Genomic DNA, 24,592 nt, shown 5'->3' on the forward strand with positions numbered 1-24,592 from the left:
TTTTCTATCCTCAAAACAGGAGAGAAAGTTATAGGTCTGTGTTCTTATGGATTTTTTCCACATGACTTGATCTTTGATGATCCCATAGGATTCTTCAGGCTGAGAAATGCTGGGAGCAAAACATTTTTGAAGATGTAGATGTTATGACTATATTTATGTGCTGCCGATTACTTCTCTTTTATGTATTTGGAACCATTGTTGCATATTTGAGAGCCCACCTACTAAGCATCGTGGGGAAATTACTCCCGGCCAGTGACCTCTTGTTTGGAAATGGAAACAGCGTCCTGTGCTCTCTCCATTTTAGTCCTCCTGCTGAATGCTTAAGGAGAATTTACATGCTAGATACCAGACTACAATGTTTATGTCACATCCCACACTTTTCTGGAATATTATTTCATTCTACTCTTTTGGTAATTGAGGACCACTTATCCTGGCTTTAAAATGTGATGTAGAGTCAGAGTTAGGAAGAATAAATCAACAAAATGCAAGTTGCTTGCTCTTTGTAAGCTTATCAAAAATTCATTTCTGTTGCACAAAAGGGTTACATTTTAATCTCTGAGGTAAAATGAGTTTTTCTGCCTTAACTTGGTCTTATCTCTTTTCTTCCACACCCAAATTCATGTAATACTGTAGGAAGGGTCCCAAGTCACCTTGTATGTTTATTCAAAAGCAGTTTGAGGGGCTTCTCTCATGTTGAGATCAGTGTGTTTCCATAGGGAAGTAGCACCTGGAGGCTGTTCACATGCTGGCCCCACCACATGGTGACCACTTGCAGTGACTCCAGGGACTCCAGTGTTCCTGACAGTATTCAAGTCCTGGGAGTGCTGGGAAGACTAAAAGAGCAATATGAAGCCCCTAGAATCAAGTGTGGCTCAGATCAGGGTTTAGTAAGTGTTGCTTCAGACCAAGGCTTATAGGTAAAAGAGGACAGCTTTTCCTTTAAGGAGGTCATCACTCCATTTTCAGACCCCTTGATGGCAGAATGTTATTTAAAACTCTTTGATCCTCACACCTCCATTAACAGATTCTGATGTAAAAAATGGCATTCCATGGCAATTTACCGTCATGGTAATTTAGAAAATAGGTGTGTCTAGACATTTGCTCTTTAGGCTGATTACAGAAAGCGGCAAATGTTTGGCATTGAAAGACTGAGTTTTAAGAATCCTTGTCTTTCAAATTTGATAGAGCTCTGTCGGCAAGCTTCTCTGAAACACCTTTCCAGAAGAAGCCATCCTGTCTTCTTTTTAAACAAATGACAGAGATAGCTACATAATTCGGAGAACCATGTAGTGTTAAAAGGCATTAAATCATGCTGCTGTAGCATTTTCACCAGATTCACTTGGCCATCTAATGAGTAGATACAAAAGCTGTGGTATATTTATGCAATAGAGTACTACTTGGCCATAAAAAAGAAGGAAATCTTACCTTTTGCAACAACATGGATAGACCAGGAGAGGATTATGCTCAGTGAGATAAGCCAGCCAGAGAAAGACAAATACCGTATGATCTCACTTATAATGAACAAAATGAACTGACGAACAAAATAGTAACAGAGGCATGGACACATGGAACAGACTGACAGCCATCAGAGGAGTGGGGAGTGTGGGGACTGTATGAAAGAAGATGAAGGAATTAGCCACAAGGCTAATTACACTTAACATATAGACACAGACAACAGTGTTGCGATAGCCAGGGGGAAGGGAGGTGAGTGTGGGCAAAGAGAGGACAGAAGGAGACCTTGCGTGGCGCAATGAGTGCTCAGTGCAGTGTGCAGATGCTGTTTCGTTGAGTGGTACTCTTGAAACCTGTGTGGTAGTGCATACCGGTGTCACCCCAATAAATCTGATTTAAAACAGGTAAACAAAACAACAAATGGCCATCTAACAGTTATTGAGAACTCTTTATGCATTAGGTGCTGGTGTTACACCAGTGAGCAAGGGACAGTCCTACAAATTGCCCCAAGTTGAATTGACTTGGATAAATATTTTGTAATTTACAAAGATTAACTGGTGTTTGTTGCTATCTGAAACGAGAGTCACCTTTACCATCTTTTGAGGAGGGAGGAATGGAGAAGCGTCCAAACTTTCAAAATTAATTACAGTTGAGTAAGTGACTGGAGTACCTATGTTTATCCACCAATTGTTATATAATTTAATTCTTTAATCTACTAATTGGTACTTCTGCCATTTTATCACTTTCATGCTTTATTATCACCCTGTATATTCAAGGTATTGAATCCTTTCCATAAACAGTATTACTTTCAATTACTTTGGGAGCTTTAAATAATATTCCCTAATTAAATATATTCTTTGGGATGCTGACCATGTTTTTGCAGCGTCAGACTCTGATGATGCTGATAAAAGCAAACATTGAGTTACGAAACCGTTTCATGTTTTAATTAGATTTAAATAAATAATTTGTGTAATTTTATTTCCCAAGTGGTTTTTTGATCATGGAAAACACCTTATTAGGCTAAATTGGTACTTTGAGTCCAGAGTTCAAACCCATGGTTTGGTTTTTATCTGAGAGACATTAAAAGAATAGAACATTTTCTGTCTTGGCAAGAATCACAATGTTGAAATTTTGAAAAAAAAAAAAAAAAAAAGAGATGATTTAAATTTGTCCTTGAGGCTATAAACTTCTCGAGGGAAGGGCCGGCCCCTTTCATCTCTGCATCCCGACACATGACACAGTCCATACTCTTTCAACATTCACTCATTGGGGTTGAACTGAAGTGAATAATAAAACAGAATTTGAGACTCAGGCTCCCAGGTTTTCCTATTTAATATACATAGGATTGCCCTAACGAAACACTTTCTTCATTTCAAAATTTAAATTTTATTACGTTCATCTTTCATGGAGAACATTTTTATGGCCTCCTGCTATGACTCATGTGAATGTGAATTTGCCTCCTTGGAGCCCAGCCCTACCTTTTAAGCTGTGGTATTCAGACGCCTCCAAGTTAGATTGCCTCCGGGGAGAGCACAACAAACTGTCCAAGTGATACTTCCAGTTGTAGGTAAAACCAGAGAACTAAAATGGAAAATTCTGTATCGTGGGAGTCACCTGAAAAATGCACTCAAGGATATACGTATTTTTCCTATTAACTCCTGGGTGGCACAAGGGAATTCATCTTTTTTGCAAAGATAAGAAGGTAATGCACGACGATCTCTCCAAGTTAAAAAAAGAAAAAAAGTTCTGATGTTTTCCTGTAGAGTTCAATTTGGCATTTAACTTTAGAACCTACTCTCCTATCAAACTTAATCATCATCTAACTCTGAGAAATTAATATAGGCACTAAGTTTATAAGTTTAATATTAAAATAGAATGGGGGGGGAAGGCAAGTAGGCAGTGTGAAATTGTTCACTCTTCCCTTAGTCACCACCAAGGGATCTCTCCTTTGCCTCTTCCACCAGTCTAGCTCAGTGTCTCAGACTTCAGTGTGCCTGTGAATTATGCTACAGGGTTATTTATCCAAAACCCCACGTTCTGTGTCTTCCAGATGATTTAAGAGACCTGAGAGGGAAATGTTAATTATTTTCATAAACTCATCCTGAACAAGGACTTCTATGCACATCTTATGCAAGAAAATGAATGAAACTGGAGAGACCTTTCACCCTTTTCTGTCTAAATTTCTCACTTGTGAAATAGGAAGTCCGATTCCTGGTCATCTTATCCTGTGCATTGGGCATCAAACAGCTTACATCCAAAGTGCCATTATTGTCCTCCTGGTGACCTCCCTAGGCACATTAGCAGGGCTGTCTGGTCTGTGAGGTGCCATTAGACATCATGTGGAGTGGGTTTCAAGTCGGCGTTTTGCAGAGATGCGGGGGGGGCGGGGGGGGGGCGGGGGATGTATAGGAAACTTCCTGAGTGGTTGGTGTAACAATGGGGCTTTGGATCTTGTTTTTAATAACAGGCACATATATATTATCAGCAATAGAGTGGAGGGTAAAATGTCAATCTTTCCAAACTTCTGTGGAGGCAGGAGGCTGTTCTGCCTCTCTCAGAACCGGCTGTCGTCTGCGGCTCTCCTGTCACACTGACACGGCCCCCTGGCAGGGCTGATTGGTCGCTGGCAACAACTGATGTGGAATGCTGATATTCTTGCTGGCAGTTCCTTACACTCCAAAGAAGATCCTCTTGTCGCCCTCCTGACCCCCACCCGGTGCTCAGCCTCCCAGACCTTGCCGCCCCTGCACCCCAGGGAGGACGAGTCCTGGGCGTGAGGCTCGGAGGCTGGTGAAATCCACCAGGCTGCTTTCACTCAGGCTCGCTCTCGGGAGAGTCCTGTTCCAGACTTCTCAGGGTTTTTACAGCACAGACAACTGTATGCGGGCCCGAGGGGAGGCTGAAAAGGACTTGTGCGTGGTGGGTTTATTGCCTTTCATCACTTTGCTGGCTGCATCCCCAGCCCTGCCTAGAGCTTCACGGTGGATTTCTTTCTGCCTAAGACGCTGAGGAAGGATCCCTTCTCCTTCTGTTGACTCTTTCTATTTTTATGGTAAGTGTTTGCCTTGAATGAGCTGGTCTGCTGCAGTGAACTGAATGCTCTCGCTAGCTCGCTTGCTCTTCCCAGTTCAGCTTAGTGACCTTCTCTCTGCCTTTCTCCTGTTTTCATGCATCGGTGTCTAGGGAACTCACAAAAATGCCAGGGGTCATTTGTGTGGATTGCCTGCCTCTTAATTTTTATTTTTTATCATAAACCCGAGCCCCTGGGCTGTGTTAGAAACATAAGCACTCTCTCTTTGTCCTTGAAGCGGCAGCCGGGGAAATGTGTTCAGGATGCTGAACTGCAGCAGTGTGCAGGGGCTCTGTGGAGGGTGACTGACAAAATTGGGCAAGATGAATTCTTGGCATGCTGAGGGCACTCTCTCAGAATCCGGAAGCCTTGGGGCTGTTCCGCCCACATAGCAAACTATTTCATCTTTCCAGGTGAAGACAAGCACATGCATGAGTTATGTCAGGGTACGCTGTGAGCAGTGGTGCTTTATGCACCTGTCGGTGAGTCCAGAATGGCCCTGGATCTTGTGGGTTTAACAACGTGGGCAGTAACATTGGTTGCGAAGGAATCCTGCACTGGCCGACGGGGTAGACTGCATGACCTCATTGCTTCTTTCCCTTTGGAGTCTCAGGGTGCCTGTTCTGCAAACTGTATTTCACAGCCTCTTCAGAGGGTGATGGGTCAATGAGAACAGGAACATTTTTGAGTTGACAACATAGTTTCATCCTCCCGCTGCAAGATAAAATACTTTGAGGCTATTAGAATGGTTAGACTTTTCTAGGAGAGAATAATAAACAGGTTACCAAAGAAGAACATGCGTGTTGCAGCATCCACGGCCAGATTGTTTATTCAAGGGCATTATTCTTAGAATAGTGTTCTAATCTGTCACCTGGTCTCCTGAGGCTTGCTGCAGAGAGCACCACAAGTTCAAGTCCATTCAAGAGGCTGCCTCTTGAAGCCCAAAGGACACCAAAAATATTTTGGTATCAGTCTCACCTTGTGGAACCTGGGATTAAAGGAGTCTTCACAGGGAAATTTTCTTCTTCTTCTTTTTATTTTTTAGTTTTGGTAGCAGGTGTGTTGAGTTATTTTGGTCAGTGCAGCATCACAAAGAATAAACATCACAGTTGTAATTTTGCTTAGTTATTCTCTAGTTTTGGGCTGGTGGTGGGATATCTTATTTGATTTTATGTGGCTTTTCTAATTCTGGTCTCTTTCACTCGAGGGAAGGTTCCCATTCAATGTAATTCAGCCTCTGGTTTATAAGATACTGTATTAATACATGCGGTTTTGGGGGTTAATAAATGAGGCAAATGTAGAGTGAAATTTCTAGTCTCTCCCCCTATTGATTGAGATTTTGGAATATAAAGTTCCTTAATGTCTTGCCCATTCTCACCACTTTTGTTTCCACTGTCTGTGTGGATTTTTCTTAAAATAGTGGTGGTGACACCAGGCACATGCTTTTATCCTATTCCTTGGGTCCTAAGTAAAAACATTTGGTGGTTTTTTTGGTTGAGGGGTTCTTTGCATATATGAAAGCATACATATAAATATCTACACATTCTTGCTCTTTAAGTGATAGGCCAGTTACAGAGTAAAACTACAATAGGTTAACATCAGCAACAACCAACTAAGATCCTTGCAGACTGTAGTCTCTACATTCTTAAATAATGTTTGAATTACTTTCAGCATTGTTTAGATTAACTGTTCCAATAGCCACTCCTTCCGACCTCGATTACGGTTCAGTTTGTAGCAAGATAGTGCTTTGACTGGCAGGCTTCCCTGTTCCTCTGGTGGTTCTTTAATGTTTAGTTGCTTACGTTCATCCTTAACAGTGTTTTCTTACTGTGCTTAATTTTTGTTTTGTTGTGTCCAATTGCAAGAATTTTGATCAGATGCCTGGCAACTCAGCTGAAGTCTTCATCAATTTGGGTGTCATGGAAATAGACACTGTATTTCACAGGGCTGGCAATTTCAAATGCTTTTAGAAAAGACTTTATCTCAGTTAGTCGCAACTTTAGCTATCAGATTGATTCCCTAGGCTTTTGTCATTTTGCTGAACAATGTTTATCTATGCAATAAACACAAATGTACTGTTTACTTGTGGCTATTATATGTTCATATTTTTAATAGTTGTAGCATGTTCACTTAGAGAATAGAAGAAAAATTCTCGAGATACCAAGATATTGTTTAGCATCCTCCATCCTGGAAAAAAAAAAAAAAGCTAGCACTTTTTTTTTTTTTTTTTTTAATAGGGATTTCCCCACTTCCCACACTCCTCCTCCAGATAACACCTTTGGGAATGTCTTTGAATTGGGAGAGTGCATCCTTCAGTCTTTCCTTGTCTCATGGCACACGGTGCCATGTTACTTTGCAGGATCCACAAAGGCAGCATATAAAACTACTGCAGAAAAAATTCCGTAAGGGCAGTGCTGAATAGAATTGTTAGCCCCTTGGTGTGATGAAGTCACCGCAACATTTTATGCATGTGTGCTAATTTAGCAGCTGTGCCTTGCACCTGATTTTGCTTGCAACCCTAACAAATTGAACTTATTTGAAAGGGGTCCAGAGTCAACTAGATTGGTGTCGATTTGTTTTTGTGTTATTTGTTTTTCACATTTCTTAATTACAGCAGTCACTGAAGTAGTGCTCTTACTTTGTTTCTTTTTGGTGTTAATTTGAAATCTTCAGCTTTCCATTTTTATCCTCTATTCCACTTTCTCTTTCCCACTTTTGCTTTATATATGTTTCTATATGTGAACATGCATATGTGTACACAATGTAAACTCAGACAGTGGAAATTGTTTGACAATTAATGAAGAGTTGATCATAGCTTCTCTTTTTAGTAATTAATCTCCGGTGTCCAACCTGTAATCATATAACTGATAACAGGTTAATATAAATATAACCTCATGCTTCTGCAGGCATTCTCGTCATTGAAACTATTTTCCATAGCTGATTATCAGGACCAGAAATAGAATCAGTTTTCCATTTTAATTAATGACATTCTGGTTCTGTCTAGGTTGGACTGCCCTTAAATCTTGACATGTTTACTGTCTGAAAGGTCTTTGTGTTAATACGGGGAGTTTATGGGTTATACCAAGTAAAACCATTTGATTAGGTGATATAACCTTTCCCTGGGAATTGAATGAACAGTATCATTAAGGATGTTGCCTGAATATTTTGGTTGCTTTTCCCAATGTAATTAAAGCTATATGTTCCCTTTACCGTTTCTCCATGAGTCTTTTTTACAAAGTAAAATGAGTACCATACAACTCCCACATAAAGCTGCTCAGAGGGAGAACTGTTCTTTCACAGAGATTCAAAACCACTTCTAACACCAGCTATGGTGATCTACTTTGAAAGGAACTTGCTATCAAATTGGCAACTCAGACAGATTGTATAAAATAGGAGAAATGCTTCATGAGTTGTGTTGAATGCTGCATTTTGATCCTTGCTTCTGGACTGAATTTATTTATGACTGTAGTCACTAGATCAGCTTCACAGAAAAAAAAATCAGGTCCTCTGTAGTGTCATAACCTAGCTAGACTGTCATAAATGTTTATGTTGCAAGTTATAGCTCTTGGGTGGAAGAGGGAGATGGCAGAATTTTGGAGGAAAACCAAATCACAGCTCCAAAATAATGCAAGATGAAAGGGGAGAATTTTCTCCTATATTTAGCATTTAATTCTCTAGAAATACCATTGGCTCTTACGTCTAAAGCACCAAGAGATTGTTAAAAATATAAAATGACAGTTTTTGAGGGCTTTTTTCTATAGTAGAAATTTTTGACCCTTAACTAGGCATCTGCTTAGTGACCTTTTTGGCTTGTGTGAGCCAACAGCCATTCTTATAGGAAGCAGACATATTGTAATACTGCAGGAATTTACTTATATTTTTCTAGTTGTTCTTCTACTAGGACCTTCTGGGAATGTCAGAGAGGGAATGAGTGTCTGGAGATCATCAGAGACCACAGCCAGTCACAGAAGGATGTCTTTGGGACCCCCAGTTCCAGTCCAGCTCTAGCTACTATCTGGCTGTAAGATTCAAACTCATGTCTTCCACATTGGGCTTGGGCCAGATCATCTCAGAGGGCTGCCCCAAACATTAAAATCTGTGATCTGTTAGTTTACCTCTAATTTTTACTAGGTGGATCATAATTTCTAAGGCAGTTGGCTCATCCCAAGGAAATACCTTCCCTTGACCCTGCAAAGCCCACAGAACTATGACGGTGACATGTGTTTCAGAGTTACTCAGAAAAGTATGATAATGGTGAATCTTTGTGGTCAGGGCTCATGTGTGTATTATCTGCTTACCCTGGGACATCTTGAAATGTATCTTTTTACCATCAGAAGGGACCTTGAGGAACATTTTACCCACCTTCTTATTTCCTAGATAAGGACACTAAGGCCCAGGGAAGTTCAGTGCCTTCCTCAGAGTTAGAGATTTGATTAGCATCTGGACAAGACAGTTTAGGGCACTGTTTATATAGTTATCAGACCCCTGTTTCATTTCTGGTGTGGGGCCCTTCCATGAACCACAGCTGACACTTAGTGCTCACAGAACTGCTTTGTGGCATCGAACTCACTGTGGTCCATTATTTCTGGGTTCATTTCATGCAGATTACGTGGCCGTACCAGTCAGAGTGAGTCACGTCAAGGAAATGCTATGGTAATTTGTTCATGCTTGGGTGGAAATGCATTTTTAAATAAACACTATGCTTAATTTTCCCACTGTGATTCAATTCTTCAGCTGATTATTTACTTCTTTTGCCAAGGGGGTGATGCTATGGATTCATCCTTTCATCCATTCATTCGTGTAATACTTACTGAGCACCTATGTGTTCCCCCTAATGCCAAGCAGTGAAATCAGTGGTGAGACAGCTGGGTGCAGGTGCAGCCACTGCTCTGAGTAAGTTCAGAATCTAATTATGCTTCATGGAGTTGGTCATCTTTTGATTCTCAGCCAGAGAGCTGCTTACTGTTTCACCTGGTTTCTCAAATAAATAAAATAATAATAATAATAATAATAATAATTCAGTCTAAAAACAGTTTGCTTAGGGAGTTCTTGCCCATGATTATTCCATGGAGAAGTTCCTTGGATAAAAAAAGATTCCTTTGCTGTCATTACAACAAATGTTTTGCAGTTTTCCAACACAGTATTTTTAACTTCTGGTTTTCTTATCTGACTGAACAAAAGAGATTAATTAGCTATGCTTGTTTATACTATCGTTGCAATTCAAGAAGTGACACTCATTCTTTGGGCAAACTAACCTGTTCCCTGGAATTCTCAGTTGATAGTCTCAATAGCACAGTGTCCATGAAACAAATTATAGGTGGAAGCCCAAAGTCCTAGGTCATGCACACCAGGTCCGTCATAATGTACAGCCCTTGTTTTCTTGTTCTGCTACTTCCCTGGAATGTTTCAGAAGAACTAAAACATTTGTAGTGCCCAGAAATATGCAGCCCTCACTTTTCTTAGTGCCTTTGCACATACTGTTTCCTCTGCCTGGAATCTCTCTCTTCTTCCTTCAGACTAACTTCCAGGGCAAGTTCAGATATTATTTCCCATGGAAGCTTTTTGACACTCACCACCTTTGTGTGGCCCTTATTGTGCAAAGCTAAGCTAGGAAGACCATGTCGGTCCTCTTCTATTCCTCAGCACAAAGGTCTCATAGGGATTTATAGACTACATTGTAATTATTTGCCTATTTGGCTCTCACTCCCAAATAGACATTTTGTTTCTTAAAGGCAGAGACTTTATTTTTAGCTCTGTACTACAACATCTAGTTTGGTGACTGCTATTGCAGATACTCGATAATTCTTGAACACATGGATTAGGAATGACTAATTAAAGCCGATGGTGCTGGTATTGGTGACTACTGCTCTATGTAGACAACTCAATTTTTCAAAACAGGATGACTGTCTGAATTGCAGTGAAAAGGATAAAGAGATTGGCAGACATTAGGAATTCTGTGCAAAACCTCAGAAAATGTCTCTGCCTCCAAATCAGTTTCAACAAAGTAAGTAACAAGAATTTATTAAGTGTCTTCTTTCAAAAAATTATTTTAAATGAGGGGAAGGGAGATAGAGAAACAGATTCCGGCAGGTGCCCGAGTGGGATCCACCTGGCTACCCCTTTCTGGGGCTTACTCTTGAATCATCTGAGCTATCCTAAGCTCCTGAGACTGACTCTCAGACCAACTGAACTATCCTCAGCATCCGAGGAAGAAGCTTGAACCAATAGAGCCACTAGCTATGGGAGGGGAAGAGAGAGAGCAATGGGAGAGGGAGGGGGAGAGAAGCAGATGGTCATTTCTCCTGTGTGTCCTGACCAGGAATCAAACCTGGGAAGTCTATATGCTATATGCCAGGCCAGTGCTCTATCCACTGAGCAAACTGGCCAGGTCCATTAAGTGTCTTCTTGAGCAAAGCATTGTATTAGGTCCCCAGGAATAAAAGATTAAAAAAAGACGAAGAAGTAGACTTCTGCTCAAGATGGAGGCATAGGTAAATGTGGTGTTTGCATCCTTCCACAACCACATCAAGATGAAAACTAAACTCTAGAAAAACTGTCATTCAGAACCACCTGAAATCTAGCTGAATGAAAACCCTACAACAAAAGATTTAAAGAAGAAGTCGTATGAAACTGGTATGAGGAGAAGAGATGTGGAATGGGCTGGTTCCACATTCGTGTGTGTCAGATAAAATCTGGTAGGAATATCTTAGTTGCAGAGGGCCCCCTGAAGGAGAGGGGATCCCAGCCCCTCACACCCCGAGAGTCCCAGTACAGGAAGTAAAGTCCCCATAACTTCTCTCTGTAAAAACCAATAGGGATTGAAGCTGAGTAGGACGGAGAGCTTCAGGAGTCCCAGACAGTTCTTCTTAAAGGGTCCACACATGGACTCATGTAGACTCTTTCCCTCTGAGCTCCAGTACGGGGGCAGCAGCTTGAAAGGCACCAGGGACATACAGGGAGGAATGAATTATCTGGCATCAGAGCAAGAGCTGGAGGCAGCTTTCTGCCAGACAAAAGTGCTGACAGAGGCCATTGTTCCTTTTCTGAGCTTTACCCCCACTGAGCCAGCAGGCAGGCACCATATCTCTTAGTCTCCACCAATCTGGCTCATACACTTTGCCCCTCTCTGGTGATTCCCTGAGACCCTGCCCACCTAACTTGTGAGCCCACCCAACTTGTGAGCCCACCCAAGTTGTTTTCAGTGGCATTTCCAGAAGAATGGCCTGACTTGGCTCATGCTTCAGATTCTCCTAAAATCTCTCAAACAAGTGCATCTGGCTTCAGCATGCCCTGTACCTCTCACTAAGTGGCCCTAGGTCCAGCCCTAGTGGCAGCCAGCCTTGGTTCACAGCTGGGCCTTGCTTGGGGACCTCCAAGCTCAACACAAGTAACAGCTATCTGCAGATCACTTTGTAGCTCATGCCAGGAGGCCCCAAGCAGAACTCAGGCAGCAGCTGACCTTGGCCTGCACATCCTGGGAGGTCCTAGAGCCAGCACACATGGTGGATAGCTTCAGATCACATCAAAGTACCACCCAACCACCTCCACAGGCAACACACTCAAAGGGCAAACTCAGGAGGCACCAGAGCCCTGTTGAAGTAAGTCCTGTTCTGTGAGGTAGGCCCCTGCACAGCCTATCCTCCACAGTGGTCCACTTGCAGCAGATCAGTCTGAGAGTAAGTCCCTCCCATTGACATGCCATCAGCAATCAAGACTCAACTGCAACAGGAGGGTGTACACAGCCACATGCGGGGCGAGGTGCACCTTCAGTGCCCAGCTCAGGTGGTCGGGAAAGCTGTGTCACTGGACCCTACAGAACACCTACTACATAAGGCCCCTCTATCCAGCCTGGGAGACATAGCAGCTCTACCTATTACATAGAAACAAACAAGAAGGAGGCTGCCAAAGTGAGGAGACAAAGAAACATGTCCCAGATGAAAGAAGAGAAGAAAATTCGAGAAAAGAACAAAACAGAGATAAGCTATCTACTAGATGCAGAATTCAAAACACTGGTTATAAGGATGTTCAAGGATCTTAGGGGAAGAGTAGGTGAACTAACAGAACTTTGACAAAGGGCTAGGAAACAATAAAATGGAACCAGAAAACATGTAAAAGAACCAGTCAGTTGTAAAGAATACCTTAACTGACATGAAGAATACATTATAAGGAATCAACATTGAAGTAAAGATAGCAGAGGGCTAAATCTGAGATTTGAAACATAATCAAAAAGAAAAAAGAATCCAGAAAAATGAGGATAGTAGAAGGAGCCTCTGGGACAACTTCAAGTGTACCAATATTTGCACCATGAGGGTGTCAGAAGGACAAGAGAGAGAGCAAGGAATTGAAAATCTATTTTAAAAAATAATGACAGAAAATTTTCTTTACTTGTGAAAGAAATAGACATACAAGTCCAGGAAGCACAGAGTCCCAAACAAAATGAATCCAAAGAGGCCAACACCAAGACCCATCATAATTAACCCTTTGAATAGTGAGTTTTTTTCAAGCTCGCTGACCCCCGGGAGTGAGTTTTTCTTAAAAAAATGAAAGTAGTTCCAGTTCCAGTTTTATTAACTTAAAATTATGTTTGTTTGATAACCAATTTATGGAAACAAGAAGAACATACATTTGCCTTTTTTTATGTTGCCTTATATATGTACTATCATATTCTGGATGGTCAGGAGGCACGAGGACGTACATGAACCTTTGTACTACTCAAAGGGCTAAAATGCAAAAGGTTAAAGACAAAGAGAGTATCTTAAAAGTAGCAAGGGAAAAGCAGTGAGTTATCTACAAGGGAGCTCCCATCGACTCTCAACTGATTTCTGAAAAGAAACTTTGCAGGCCAGAAGAAAGGAATGGCAAAAAATATTTCAAGTGATAAAAAGTAAGGACCTACAACCAAAATTACTCTATCTAGCAAAGCTGATCATTTAGAATTGAAGGACATATAAAGAGCTTCCCAGACTAAAAAAGAAAAAAAATAAAATTAAAGGAGTTCATCACCACCCAACCAATATTACATGAAATGTTAAAGGATCTGCTTTAAGAAGAATAAAAAAAGGATTAAAAATATGAACAATAAAATGACAATAAATACATATCTATCAAGAACTTGAATCTATAAAACAAAATAGATGAACAAGCAGAACAGAAACAGACTTGTAGATACAGAGAACATTTTGACAGTTGCCAGATGGGAGAAGAATTGAGAAGAATGGGTGAAAAAGGTGAAGAGGTTAAGTACAAATTGGTTGTTACAGAATAGTCATGGGGATGTAAAGTACAGCTTAGGGAATATAGTCAGTAATATTCTAATAACAATGAATGGTGTCTAAGGGGTATGAGATTTATTGGGATGATCACTTAGTAAGTTATATAATGTTTAATCACTGGGGTGTACAGTGATTAGACATTATATAATATCTAAAAAGCGGGGCAAGGCGAGGAATTTTGGATGGGGGAGATGAGAATGTTATCTCAATGGCAGTCTATGTCTGAAAGTTGGAAGATAATTCATACGGTCTGAAAAAGCCAAATGGAAATTTGTTTGGAATCTCTCCTCAGGTTTTAATTAAATCAAAAGTCTCTATTCAGCAGGGAAGAAGGGCAGTTGCTCCCTGCAAACTGCATTTGATTGTTTCTCAACCATCCCTTTTGCCCTTGAGGGTACACTTTGATGTTCAAAGTCATCACAAGAAAATGAAGCCAGGAAATGTAACATGAATCAATCAGTTTAGACTTGGAGACTGAGGTCACTGAAGTGCCAGAGAGTATAACTAACTCCATGGCCCTTTGGTGCTTTATTACTTATAACTTAGTTATGTTTCTTTCTCTTTGGCGATTAACTTTGTGCTATTTACAAGCAATACAGTCATTTTATGAACACTGGGGATATGCATGCATAAACTATACTGCTCACAAAAATTTTTTTGCTTCACATTCATTTTGAAATATCCCCTGGTTTTTGTGAGCAGTATAGTTTCATGGAGAAGAAAAGTGGCTTAGGATTTTTCTATCTGTAATGATTTAGTTCATCCCTAAAGTATGATTTCTGCTGTGCCTCTTCCCCTCCTTTATTTTTTTTCTGAAAGGATCAGGGAACATATGTTTAGGAAATGGTAAGTTAAGTTTTGTGCATCTCAGAATTGGATCCGATCAGATGACTCTTCAACCTGAAAGTAACCTCAAAAGTCTGAGAAGTTGAAAGGAAACTCTCGAGATATCATGTCCCAAGCATGAAAGCAAATAAGTTTTGTTAATGGAGCAAGAGATGATGAGATAGCAAAGGAGCTTCATTCATTCAACTGACTCATTCAACAAGGACTTGCTGTTTACCCTGCTCCAGGCACAGTTCTAGGCACTGGAGGTACAACCAAGTGAACAAAACAATCAGTGGAGCCTTCATGGAACTATCAGGAGGATACCAACAAACACTGTAGGCTCTATAGAGCATATCAGATAGTGAGAAACACTGGAGAAAAGGAAATGACGGGTGTCTTTGCTACTGCTATCTTCACATTGGGGCTTTCTTTCAATTTCTTTTACTTATGCATTATGTTTAAATTACCTTCTCTCCATTACTGGTTTTAGCTCACTGTTTTTATGTTTACTTTTTGTCTAGTCTGTCATTAACCACAATCTTGAGATTTCTCTTTCCCCTAGATAAGTTCAGCTGTTGAAATAATCAGGAATACCTAGAAACAAAAATTATAATCAGGCATTTAGTTCTTGAAATGACGTAAAGGAAAAGTACTGTGGACTTCAAGGCTCATGAATATTTTTCTCAAGGGTAAAATGATCAGAATTTAGATGAAAAAATGGGGACAAATGGACCTGTTTCTTGCTTGAGTTTGAAAGGAGCAAGCTGGAGTGTTCCTGGAACCCAGTAGCTTGAGTGCGGGGAGCTCTGACCCTGGGAGGGGACAGAGGCATTGTTGACATCACCAGCGAGCACAGCTCATTAGGAGCAGAAGGTGGGAGTGAAGTAAAAAGTAACACACAGGAAATTTAGCAAGGGATTTCAATTTGGGAGAAAGGGAGGGAGGAGAAAGGATAAAGACAGACATATGTACATCAATGAGCAACGTTTAGAAAAACTGATTCTGCCTGATGTATCATAGAACATCTGAATAAGTTGTGTAATGGAAGTGGTGCCTGGCAACAGAAACAATATTTATGATTTTCCCAAATTCCCACTGTTTATTCTGTGTGATCTTTAATTCAGTATCACTATTTCATTCTACTCCAAGCAAACTTTTCATCCGTATGTCCTACCTTGCTTCTAAAAGAATGAGGATTTCCAGGAATGTATCTCCTGGTGGTAGAGCCTGGGCTCTGGGACAGACAGTCCAGTTCCCACCCTGCCTTTGCCACCTGCTCACCTTTGGTCCTTGGGCAGGTTACTTAGCCACTATGTATATAATTGTCCTCAATTATAAAACTGGGGGTAACAGTCGACCTCCCAGAGTTGCTGCGAATGTTCAATGAGGTAGTACATGGAGCTCAGTTTCTTCAAGGTGGAAACATTGCCCAACAATTGTTTAACTCATTATTATAATTATTTGTCTCTCTGGCATTAGGAGTTTAGAGAAGTTCTCATATGTTTGTGTGTGTTTACCTGCTTAGGAGAACTTTTCTTTAATAATTATGATCATATTATCTTCATCATGTTTCTGATTAATAATTTTATGATGAAACTTTCTGGAGGGATCTCACAGTTTCTGTTGTCAGTCTCTTAAATGCTTGTTGTAATTTGGAATTGACTTGGATTGTAAGTCTGACTCACAGAGATGTATGAACGGGAACTGAATGACCCCCTGGCTACAGGGGTCCATGGGAGAAGGGACCAACTAGACACAGTAAATGACTTTCTGGCAGGATAAGAGAAAACTGAGCAAGATGGCAAAAAAAAAATTTTTTTTTCATGTTCACAGCAACTATGAAAGAGGTGCTATTGTTATCACCATTGACAGGTAAGGAAAGTAGAGGAGGTTAACCAACTTGCCCAAAATCACACATCTAATAAGTTGGGAAATGAAGCAATCTATACCCTAGAGCTGCTCACTTCACTTGCTAATGAAAGTTATTAGCAGAGTCATACAGAACTTGCCCAATTTTTTCTCGCCCTAACAGAGTGAACCATTGTGCCCTATATTTTTTAAAAAATTTTATTTTTATAATTTGTTGATATTTGAAAGGGGTTAGGAATGGTTGCTCCCCAGGTGGTGCCCTGTTGCTTGGAGTTTCCTGGAGAGAACAGCCAAGGAGATGGAATTGGTTAGATGTGGGAGCGTGATTAGGGAGAGGTGTGTATGTGCCGGTAAGTCTATAGGAAAGACTTCTACAAGTAGGATGCCTGGGCCACAGGGCATGTGAGTTTACAACTGTGGTAGCTCTTACCAAATTGATAGAAGTGTGCTGATTTACACTCCCATCCCCATGATGCCTGTGTTTTCGCTCCTAAACCCACTAATATTTTGCTATTTGCCAACCTGCAAGGTGAAAAGTTGCATTTGAGCATCTTTTCATGTTTTTACTTTGTATTTTCCTTTCCTGTGAACAATCTGTTCATGCCCTTTGTGAGTTCACTTGTAAAATTTGAGTGTTGGCCTTTTCAAGTTTTAGGAGCTCTTTTTAGATTTAAGAAATTGATATTACCTTATGATTTTCCCCAAATAATTTTCCCTAATCTGTCATTTGTCTTTGATATTGTATACAATATTCTGAGCATAAGAACTTTTTTATATCCATGTAGTTAAAGTTGCAGTATGTTTTCTTTGCAGTTTTCAGATTTGAGGTAATCATAAAAAAAAAACCCACCCTGGGAACATAAAACTGATTCTTTCACAATTTCTTTTTGTATTTTTCTGATTTTATTTTCGTCTGTCTCTTTAGTTCATGCTTATTTTGGTGTAGTAATTAAAATAGAAATTCAATTTTATTTCTCCCCATTGACTACCCAGTTCCTTGCAAACACTGCTTGAACAGTGTATCTTTCCCTTGCCTTCGGTGTGGTAATTCTTGAGAAAGAGGATGCTCACTTGAACCCGGATGAAGGCTCCTGAAAGAGGAGCATCATCTATTACATCTCCCTATGTAGTCAGAACTATTTTTGGAGAGTCTGCTCTGTTTTGTTGACTGTCAGTTTGTTGGCTAGTTCCTCACTGTGTTAACTTCTCTAGTTTTGTGTGTTTTAATATCTGGTATGGCTAGTCTTCTCTTAGTATTCATTTTTTTGTTCCAGGATTTTTCCAGATCTTCTTACATGCTTATTTTTCTCTGTATGCACTTTAGAAATTGTCTAGTTTCTTTTTAAAACATTATGTTTTAGGGGAAGGGTTAAATTAAATTTATAGATTAATTTAGGGAGAATTTTTAAATGAAATTATTCCAACCTGTCCCCAAACAGGATATATGTTCCTTTGTATTCAGATTTTCTTTTGTGAATCTCAATAGTTTTTTAAAGTATCCTTCATATATATATATATATATCTTGATAGTATTTTTTTATTTAAATAAATTATTCAAAATGGTTTTAAGATAAGTCATTGTCTAGTCTTCACACATATGCAGGAGCACTGAGGGATGAGAGGAGAATGGGAGTGTTCTTTAGGCACTGTAGAAGGAATTAATTGCCTGGAGGAAAGTAGTGAAAATTTATACAGGTAGATGTGATCGACTCATTTGTTTCTTTTATTGCTCCTTTAAAATCCCATATTTTGAATTGTTGATCTAAATCTAAAACAGTGGTTTTCAACCCTTTTACACTTGGGGACTGGTGAAAATAGAATTATTTAGAGAACTACTAAGGTTGAAATCACCCTGAGCATAAGCAAATTTAACTAAGGTCATTGAGTTATAATCTTCATACAGCATCAGGGTGATTACCTCTTTCATGGACCAGCACTGGTCCATGGACCCGCAGTTAAAAAACATAGAGTCTACAAAAACATTTGTTTTAAATTTGCAATTGAATTGTTTTAACCTTCCCCGATTCAGAGCACCAGTTGCTCAGATCCTTTTGAAAGTGTTTTATAACACTGTCTTATTATTAATTAATTTGTCTATTACTAACTCAAGAGATATTTGATGAGCACTTATGATAAGCCAGTGATTAGGAATATGAATACTGATATGGTCCCTTTCATTAAGGGATTTGCTATTATTCACTGGAAGGCTGACCTAAAAATAAATGACTATAATAAATAAGGTAATGTGCTATCTTGAAAATATATGGAAGGTGGAGTTGGGACACGGAAGGGGAGGGAGTAAGGTTGTCCTGGGGCAGAGACAGCTTCACGGAGGAGGTTGTGTCGAAAGTGAGACCATTTAGATGAGTTGCAAAGCAGGGGAGGCTGCTCCTGACAGAAAAACTACCAAGTGCAAAGACACTGGGGCATAAGTGAGCTGCAAGTCATTTAGTCTATGTGGCTATGTAGGAGATGAAGCTTAGCCAGTAGGCACATGCCAGATCTCAAAAGGCTTCAGGTGACAGGCAAAGGAGGTTTTGCTGTGTTCTATAGGTAACAGAGAAAATTTTGAGCAGAAGAAAGACAAGGCTGTAGATTATATTACTCTGGTAGTCAAATGCAGTCCACATGAGAAGGATATGTGTATACAGTGAAGAAGACTGGTGTGGAGATTTTAACTGTAGGCTCATGAGTGACTATTTTCATTAGGTGTTAGAAATGACAAAGGAACCTCATGTAAGATTCATTCATTCAATAATTACTTATTTCAATCCCCTGAAGGCCAGATTCTATTTTAAGCTCTAGGGGTACAGCAATATATAAAATAAATATGCTCCCTGCTCCCAAAGAGATTACATCCAGGTAGGAGGAGACTTACAAAGAAGTCAATATACAAACAGGTATGTCAGGCAATTGTAAGTGCAGCAAAGCCCAATGAAGGGGATAGGGAGAGTGGCATGGAGTGTGCCGACCCGGGCGGTCTTCTTAGCAAGGTGATATTTAAGCAGAGCCCTGAGTTGGGGAGTGAGGAAGGGTGAAAGCCAGGGGATATATGGGAAAGTCTGTCCCCAAGCAGAAGGAACAGCTTATGCAAAGGCCCTGAGAAGAGAATGTGCTTGGCACGCTTGGCATGATTAAGGAATAGCAAGGTGGGCAGGAGATCTAGAGCAGAGTAACAGAGAAGGAGGCTGGGAGCCAGAGGTCATGGCAGGTATCAGAATTTGCTAAGAGTGAGATGGGAAGCCAGTGTTCTGAGTATAGGAGTTCCATGATGGACTGGCAGCCTTGCAAGGATCTCACTTGCTGCTGCATGGAGAACAGACCATGGGAATCCAGGGCGTAATTAGATCAGATGGGAGGCTGGTGCAGAAATCCAGAAGAGAGGTGATGATGGATCAGGGTGGTGGCATTGAAGGTCATGTATGATTATGCATCTGTCTCCAACCTAGAGCTGAGAGGATACAGGAAGATATGCCTGGGAAGTAAAGTGAGCAAGAATAAATTACTAGATAACTGCTGCTGAGGAAATAGTGTCTCAAAGGGAGATGAAGAAATAGCTGTGGAGGGCCACGTTAGCGAGAGCAGTCAATGTGGTTAGTGTGGTGAGTGGGCCATGATGAACTCATGCAGGGTTAACTTTTATCCATCTATGTACTTGTAAACCTTCCTGAAATGGGGGAAATTATTCACTAGAGCATTCTGGGAATTTCCCTACTCTGGGAGGCTGCGTTAAGTAGGGTTAATTGGAAGTATATAAATGGTGTCTACTTCCCTGAGCAATAAAATTGATAAAGAGGCTACAGTTAAATTTAACTTTAAGCAATTTCACATCCCAAGAATTTTCAGCAAATGGTGATTAGGGCCCTGATAATATCAGAAGTCGGCAGCCCATATGGATTGACATAGGAGAGAACCACTGTGGGGACACAGGAAAGGGCCCACAGATCATGGATCTCGGGAGCATGAGGAAAACAAATTAAATGTGGCTGAAAATTATAAATTGCCTAACCTTTTATCCAATTTTAGCTGAAAGAGTTCTTTCTAAAGCCTGGGTACTTTTTCTTTTAGCAAAAGATTAAAATGTCCCAGAGAGTTGAGTCAGGGCTAGTTCCCTTATCTGTAGACATTATTTTTGAGCAGTCTAGTGCCATTTATCCCAAATAGTGTTTCTCTAAGTCATGCGGTATGTGGGTTATGTTATGAAACTGAAAATACATTCATGAAAGATTTTATGGATCCCAGCCAGGCACCCCTTTTGTCAGATGCTGACTTTTGAAGAATTTTAGGCTGCTTATAAGATTATTAGGCTGCTTATTAGATTTCCCATGCAAAATTGAAGACGAAATCACAACCCAAACTTCCCTAGCCACTGGGAATTGGGTAAGTTTTCACAGGACAGGATAAGTAGAGATCAAAACTGTACTGGAGTGGAGACTGTTCTCTTGGCCAAACTGATGAAGTGATACAGTTTGACATGTTATTTTCCAGTTGCTTGTATTTATAGTATACCAAGCAACTTCATTGAATTTGTGGGTTCATTATTTCTTGAATTAAACTTGCTGTCATCATCATAGTCACAAAATTGAAGAACTCTTTAGTTATTATTATAGCCAGAGTGATGGATGTAAAAGAGTTTCTTAAACCGTGGCAGTCAATAAAAAATCTTTCTTCTGTTGTTCCTATAGTGGCATTAACTAGTGATGATACGCACAGAAAATTTTGTAGTGCTTAAACAAATGGGTGGTCCTCTCTGCTCAAGTACTCCTGGGATATATCCAGACAACTACCAAAGTATGAAGGTTTTGAAGGCATCAGTTCCCAAAATCTAGACTATGTGCTCAGTCTCATTTCTTACCTGCCCCTTCACAATTACTCTTTCCCATTTTATCAAAAGAATCTCTCTTATCCTCCCCAAATATTACTCTAGTATATTGTGGTATAAAATCTACCAGACACTGGACAGAGCAGCAATTTCAAATATTTCCTTCCAAAATAAGTATGGTGGTGTGAGTAGCAAAAGACTTTCCACTATAAACATATACATCATTGGGATAACATTCTGTGATGGAGTGGATTGAGTATGAGTTAACCGTGTAAGTTTTCCAGTTGATAAGGAGAAACTTGAACTTGGTCAGTTAAAAATGGATAATGGTGTTTATATTAGACAGGGTTTGCTAGAGAAGTACTACTAACAATACACACACACACACACACACACACACACGTGCACACACAGTGGAGGGGAGGGAGAGAGCTATAAGGAGATGATAAGGAATTGGCTCATGCAATTATGGAGGCAGAGAATCCCAAGCTCTGCAGTCTATAAGCTAGAGACCCAGGAGAGCTAATGGTGTAAGTTCTAGTCTGAAGGCTGGCAGGCTCAAGAACCAAGAGGAGTCAGTGTTCAGTTGAGTCCAATGGCTGGAAAATATCAATGGCCCAGCTAAATCAGAAAGGAGGCATTACTCAGCCTTTTTGTTCTATTCAGGTCTTCAGTTTGAATGAATGGGGCCCACCCACATTAGGGAGGACAGATTGCTTTACTCATTCAGATGTCAATCTTACCCAGAACTGCCCTCACAGACTCACCCAGAATAATGTTTGACCAAAATCTAGGCACCCTGTGGCCTGATCAGATTGAAACAAAATTAACCAATGAGGTGGGATATTCAGGTTCTATTTTATAATTTTACTATTTACATATGCCAGAAATTATATTCTTTGTAGTCTTGTATTGGTTTATGATGATTTCAACTTAACCTCATGGGGGGAATAAAAAATTCAGGAAGGGATGCATAGGTTTTAGTTTTGTTTTGTTTTTAATCTTTAGGACACACATGAGTAAAAGAGTTCGAAGACCACAAATCTACTTCATGTAGTATGACACAAATAATTTTAGCCTTATATTTGCTTTACCCAAAACAAAACCTCAAAAATAGAAGGTTATTCTTTTCTTTAGGCAAAAAGCATAGGTTCAGAATGTATTGCAATACAACACTTCTCACTACGTCCTCTACCACCACCCTGGTCAAAGCCAGTTGTGTCATTATTTAATCATCTGCAGCAGCCTTCCTGCTTTGAACTTGACTGTTATGCTGTGTTCTCAACATGGAAGCTCAGAGTTATCTGGTTTAAAACAGAAGTCATGTCATCTCAGTCCTTTGCTTAAAATCCTATTTTGACATCTCATGGACCTAAAGGATGTCCTTATTCCAAGTTATACTATCCCCCCGCTCCCCCACAAACACTCAGCTAGTTCACTCTGCTCCAGTCCTTCAGCTGTCATCATCCACTTTTGGGACTGTCAACAGTCCCAAATTTCTGCACTGTTATTTTTGGTGCCTGAGAACACTCTTCTCTGTTGTCTTCTTGGCAGACCTTTTACCTCCAGCTCTTTGCCCAACTTCTCAGTGGAGCCTTTCTGAACCACCCTATTTGTGATTGCATTACTTCCCACCTCTTTTATTTTGTATTTTTTTTGTGTATTTTTTTTCTGAAGCTGAAAACAGGGAGGCAGTCAGACAGACTCCCGCATGCGCCTGACCGGGATCCACCCGGCACACCCACCAGGGGGCGATGCTCTGTCCATCTTGGGGTGTCGCTCTGCCGCAATCAGAGCCATTCTAGCACCTGAGGCAGAGGCCACAGAGCCATCCTCAGTGCCCGGGCAAACTTTGCTCCAATGGAGCCTTGGCTGCGGGAGGGGAAGAGAGAGACAGAGAGGAAGGAGAGGGGGAGGGGTGGAAAAGCAGATGGGCGCTTCTCCTGTGTGCCCTGACTGGGAATGGAACCCGGGACTCCTGCACGCCAGGCTGATGCTCTACCACTGAGCCAACTGGCCAGGGTCACTTCCCACCTCTTGATACTCTCTTTCTCCTGTGCAGCTTAGCTTTTCCCCATAGTATATGCCATCTTCCAGCATACTATATAATCGACTCACTTGTTTTCGACTCACTTGTTTTGATACTATCTGTTTTCATTGACTAGGGAGCAAGGATTTTGTGTGTATAGTTTATTGGTATTTTCCAGTGCCTGGTGCATAGTAGCACATAGTAAATATATATTCAACGAGTAGGCTGCACTGTATGTAGTTTTCATAAATTGGGTTTAGTATTTTATTGACATTGTATCAACTAACATGATAGGTAGCAAAGAATAAATAATGAATATTAACATAGAATCATGAGAAGATGTAATTATTGTTTAATGTTTTTAATGAATTTGAGTTTAAATTTTTTCTTTTCCCTTTTTTCTTGATACTGATTTTGTCTAAATTTTATTTTTTATGTGTTTATCTTGTTTGAAGTTTTAAATTAACTGTTTATTTTTAAATTTTGGTTGAATACCTGTATTTCTTCAGCTGCCTCAAATCCATTTTAGAATGAGTTGAGGTCGACATGGCCATGCACAACTGGATGACTGCAAGGCCGAGGAGGAGGGGCTATTGCTCAGGGACGCTTGGGTGTTGACTCTGCTTCCCAACTCTTCCCCATCTCCCTATCTTGGGCATATAACCTTACTTGTTCCAACTTGGATTCAAGAATCAGAAGATGTTTGTAGTGCCACTTTAAAGGAAAAAAAATGATTATTGAGTTCTTCTGGAGTGGTGAACTAAAACTGAAAAGGCAAGGATTGGATCTGATGAGAATTAAGTTCTCAATTTTGGCAATCGCCAGCCCGTGTGGCAAGGGAGGGTCATTGGCAGTACCAACAGCCCTAGAGGGAACCAAGAAAGAAGGGAAAATCCAGACAAAGATATGTTTCATCTCCTCCTATCTTATGTAGCTACCTTTTACTGCCAGAGTCTCTATTCTTGGCTAAGTAAACTAGAAATTTATAGCAGGGGTATATGTGTGTTTGTGTTGGGGTTGTTGATGGTGTTGGAGCTGTTGGTAGCGGTACTGATGGTTGTTTTGATGGTGCTGGTTATGGTGGTGAAGAGGAGGAGTGTGGGCTGGTGGTGTGCAGAGTTCTTTCCACCAATTCATAATAAAACCTGTGCTTCACGAATTAAATGCAATTGTTTTCATTTATGTATATGGTTATTTTGGAATATAAATGTTTTATATAGACAATTTATATCCATATTTAAACGAGAGGT

General features: G+C 40.4%; 1 protein-coding gene across 3 annotated transcripts in view; it reads left to right on the forward strand.

Annotated features, from left to right (window-relative positions):
• Nucleotides 1-24,592, forward strand: part of ANO4 (anoctamin 4) — a 428,231-nt gene that overhangs the window by 81,038 nt on the left and 322,601 nt on the right. Inside the window, exon 1 of one of the 3 annotated variants that reach the window (XM_066262620.1) lies at nucleotides 4,136-4,504. The exons of the other annotated variants lie outside the window; for them this stretch is intronic. The gene's annotated coding sequence lies outside the window, so the exon portion shown is untranslated. Of the gene's footprint in view, nucleotides 1-4,135; nucleotides 4,505-24,592 lie in introns of those variants that run through there. 3 annotated transcript variants of the gene reach the window in all.

This window comes from Saccopteryx bilineata, chromosome 1, assembly GCF_036850765.1.
Source record: "Saccopteryx bilineata isolate mSacBil1 chromosome 1, mSacBil1_pri_phased_curated, whole genome shotgun sequence".
Taxonomy (NCBI): Eukaryota; Metazoa; Chordata; class Mammalia; order Chiroptera; family Emballonuridae; genus Saccopteryx; species Saccopteryx bilineata.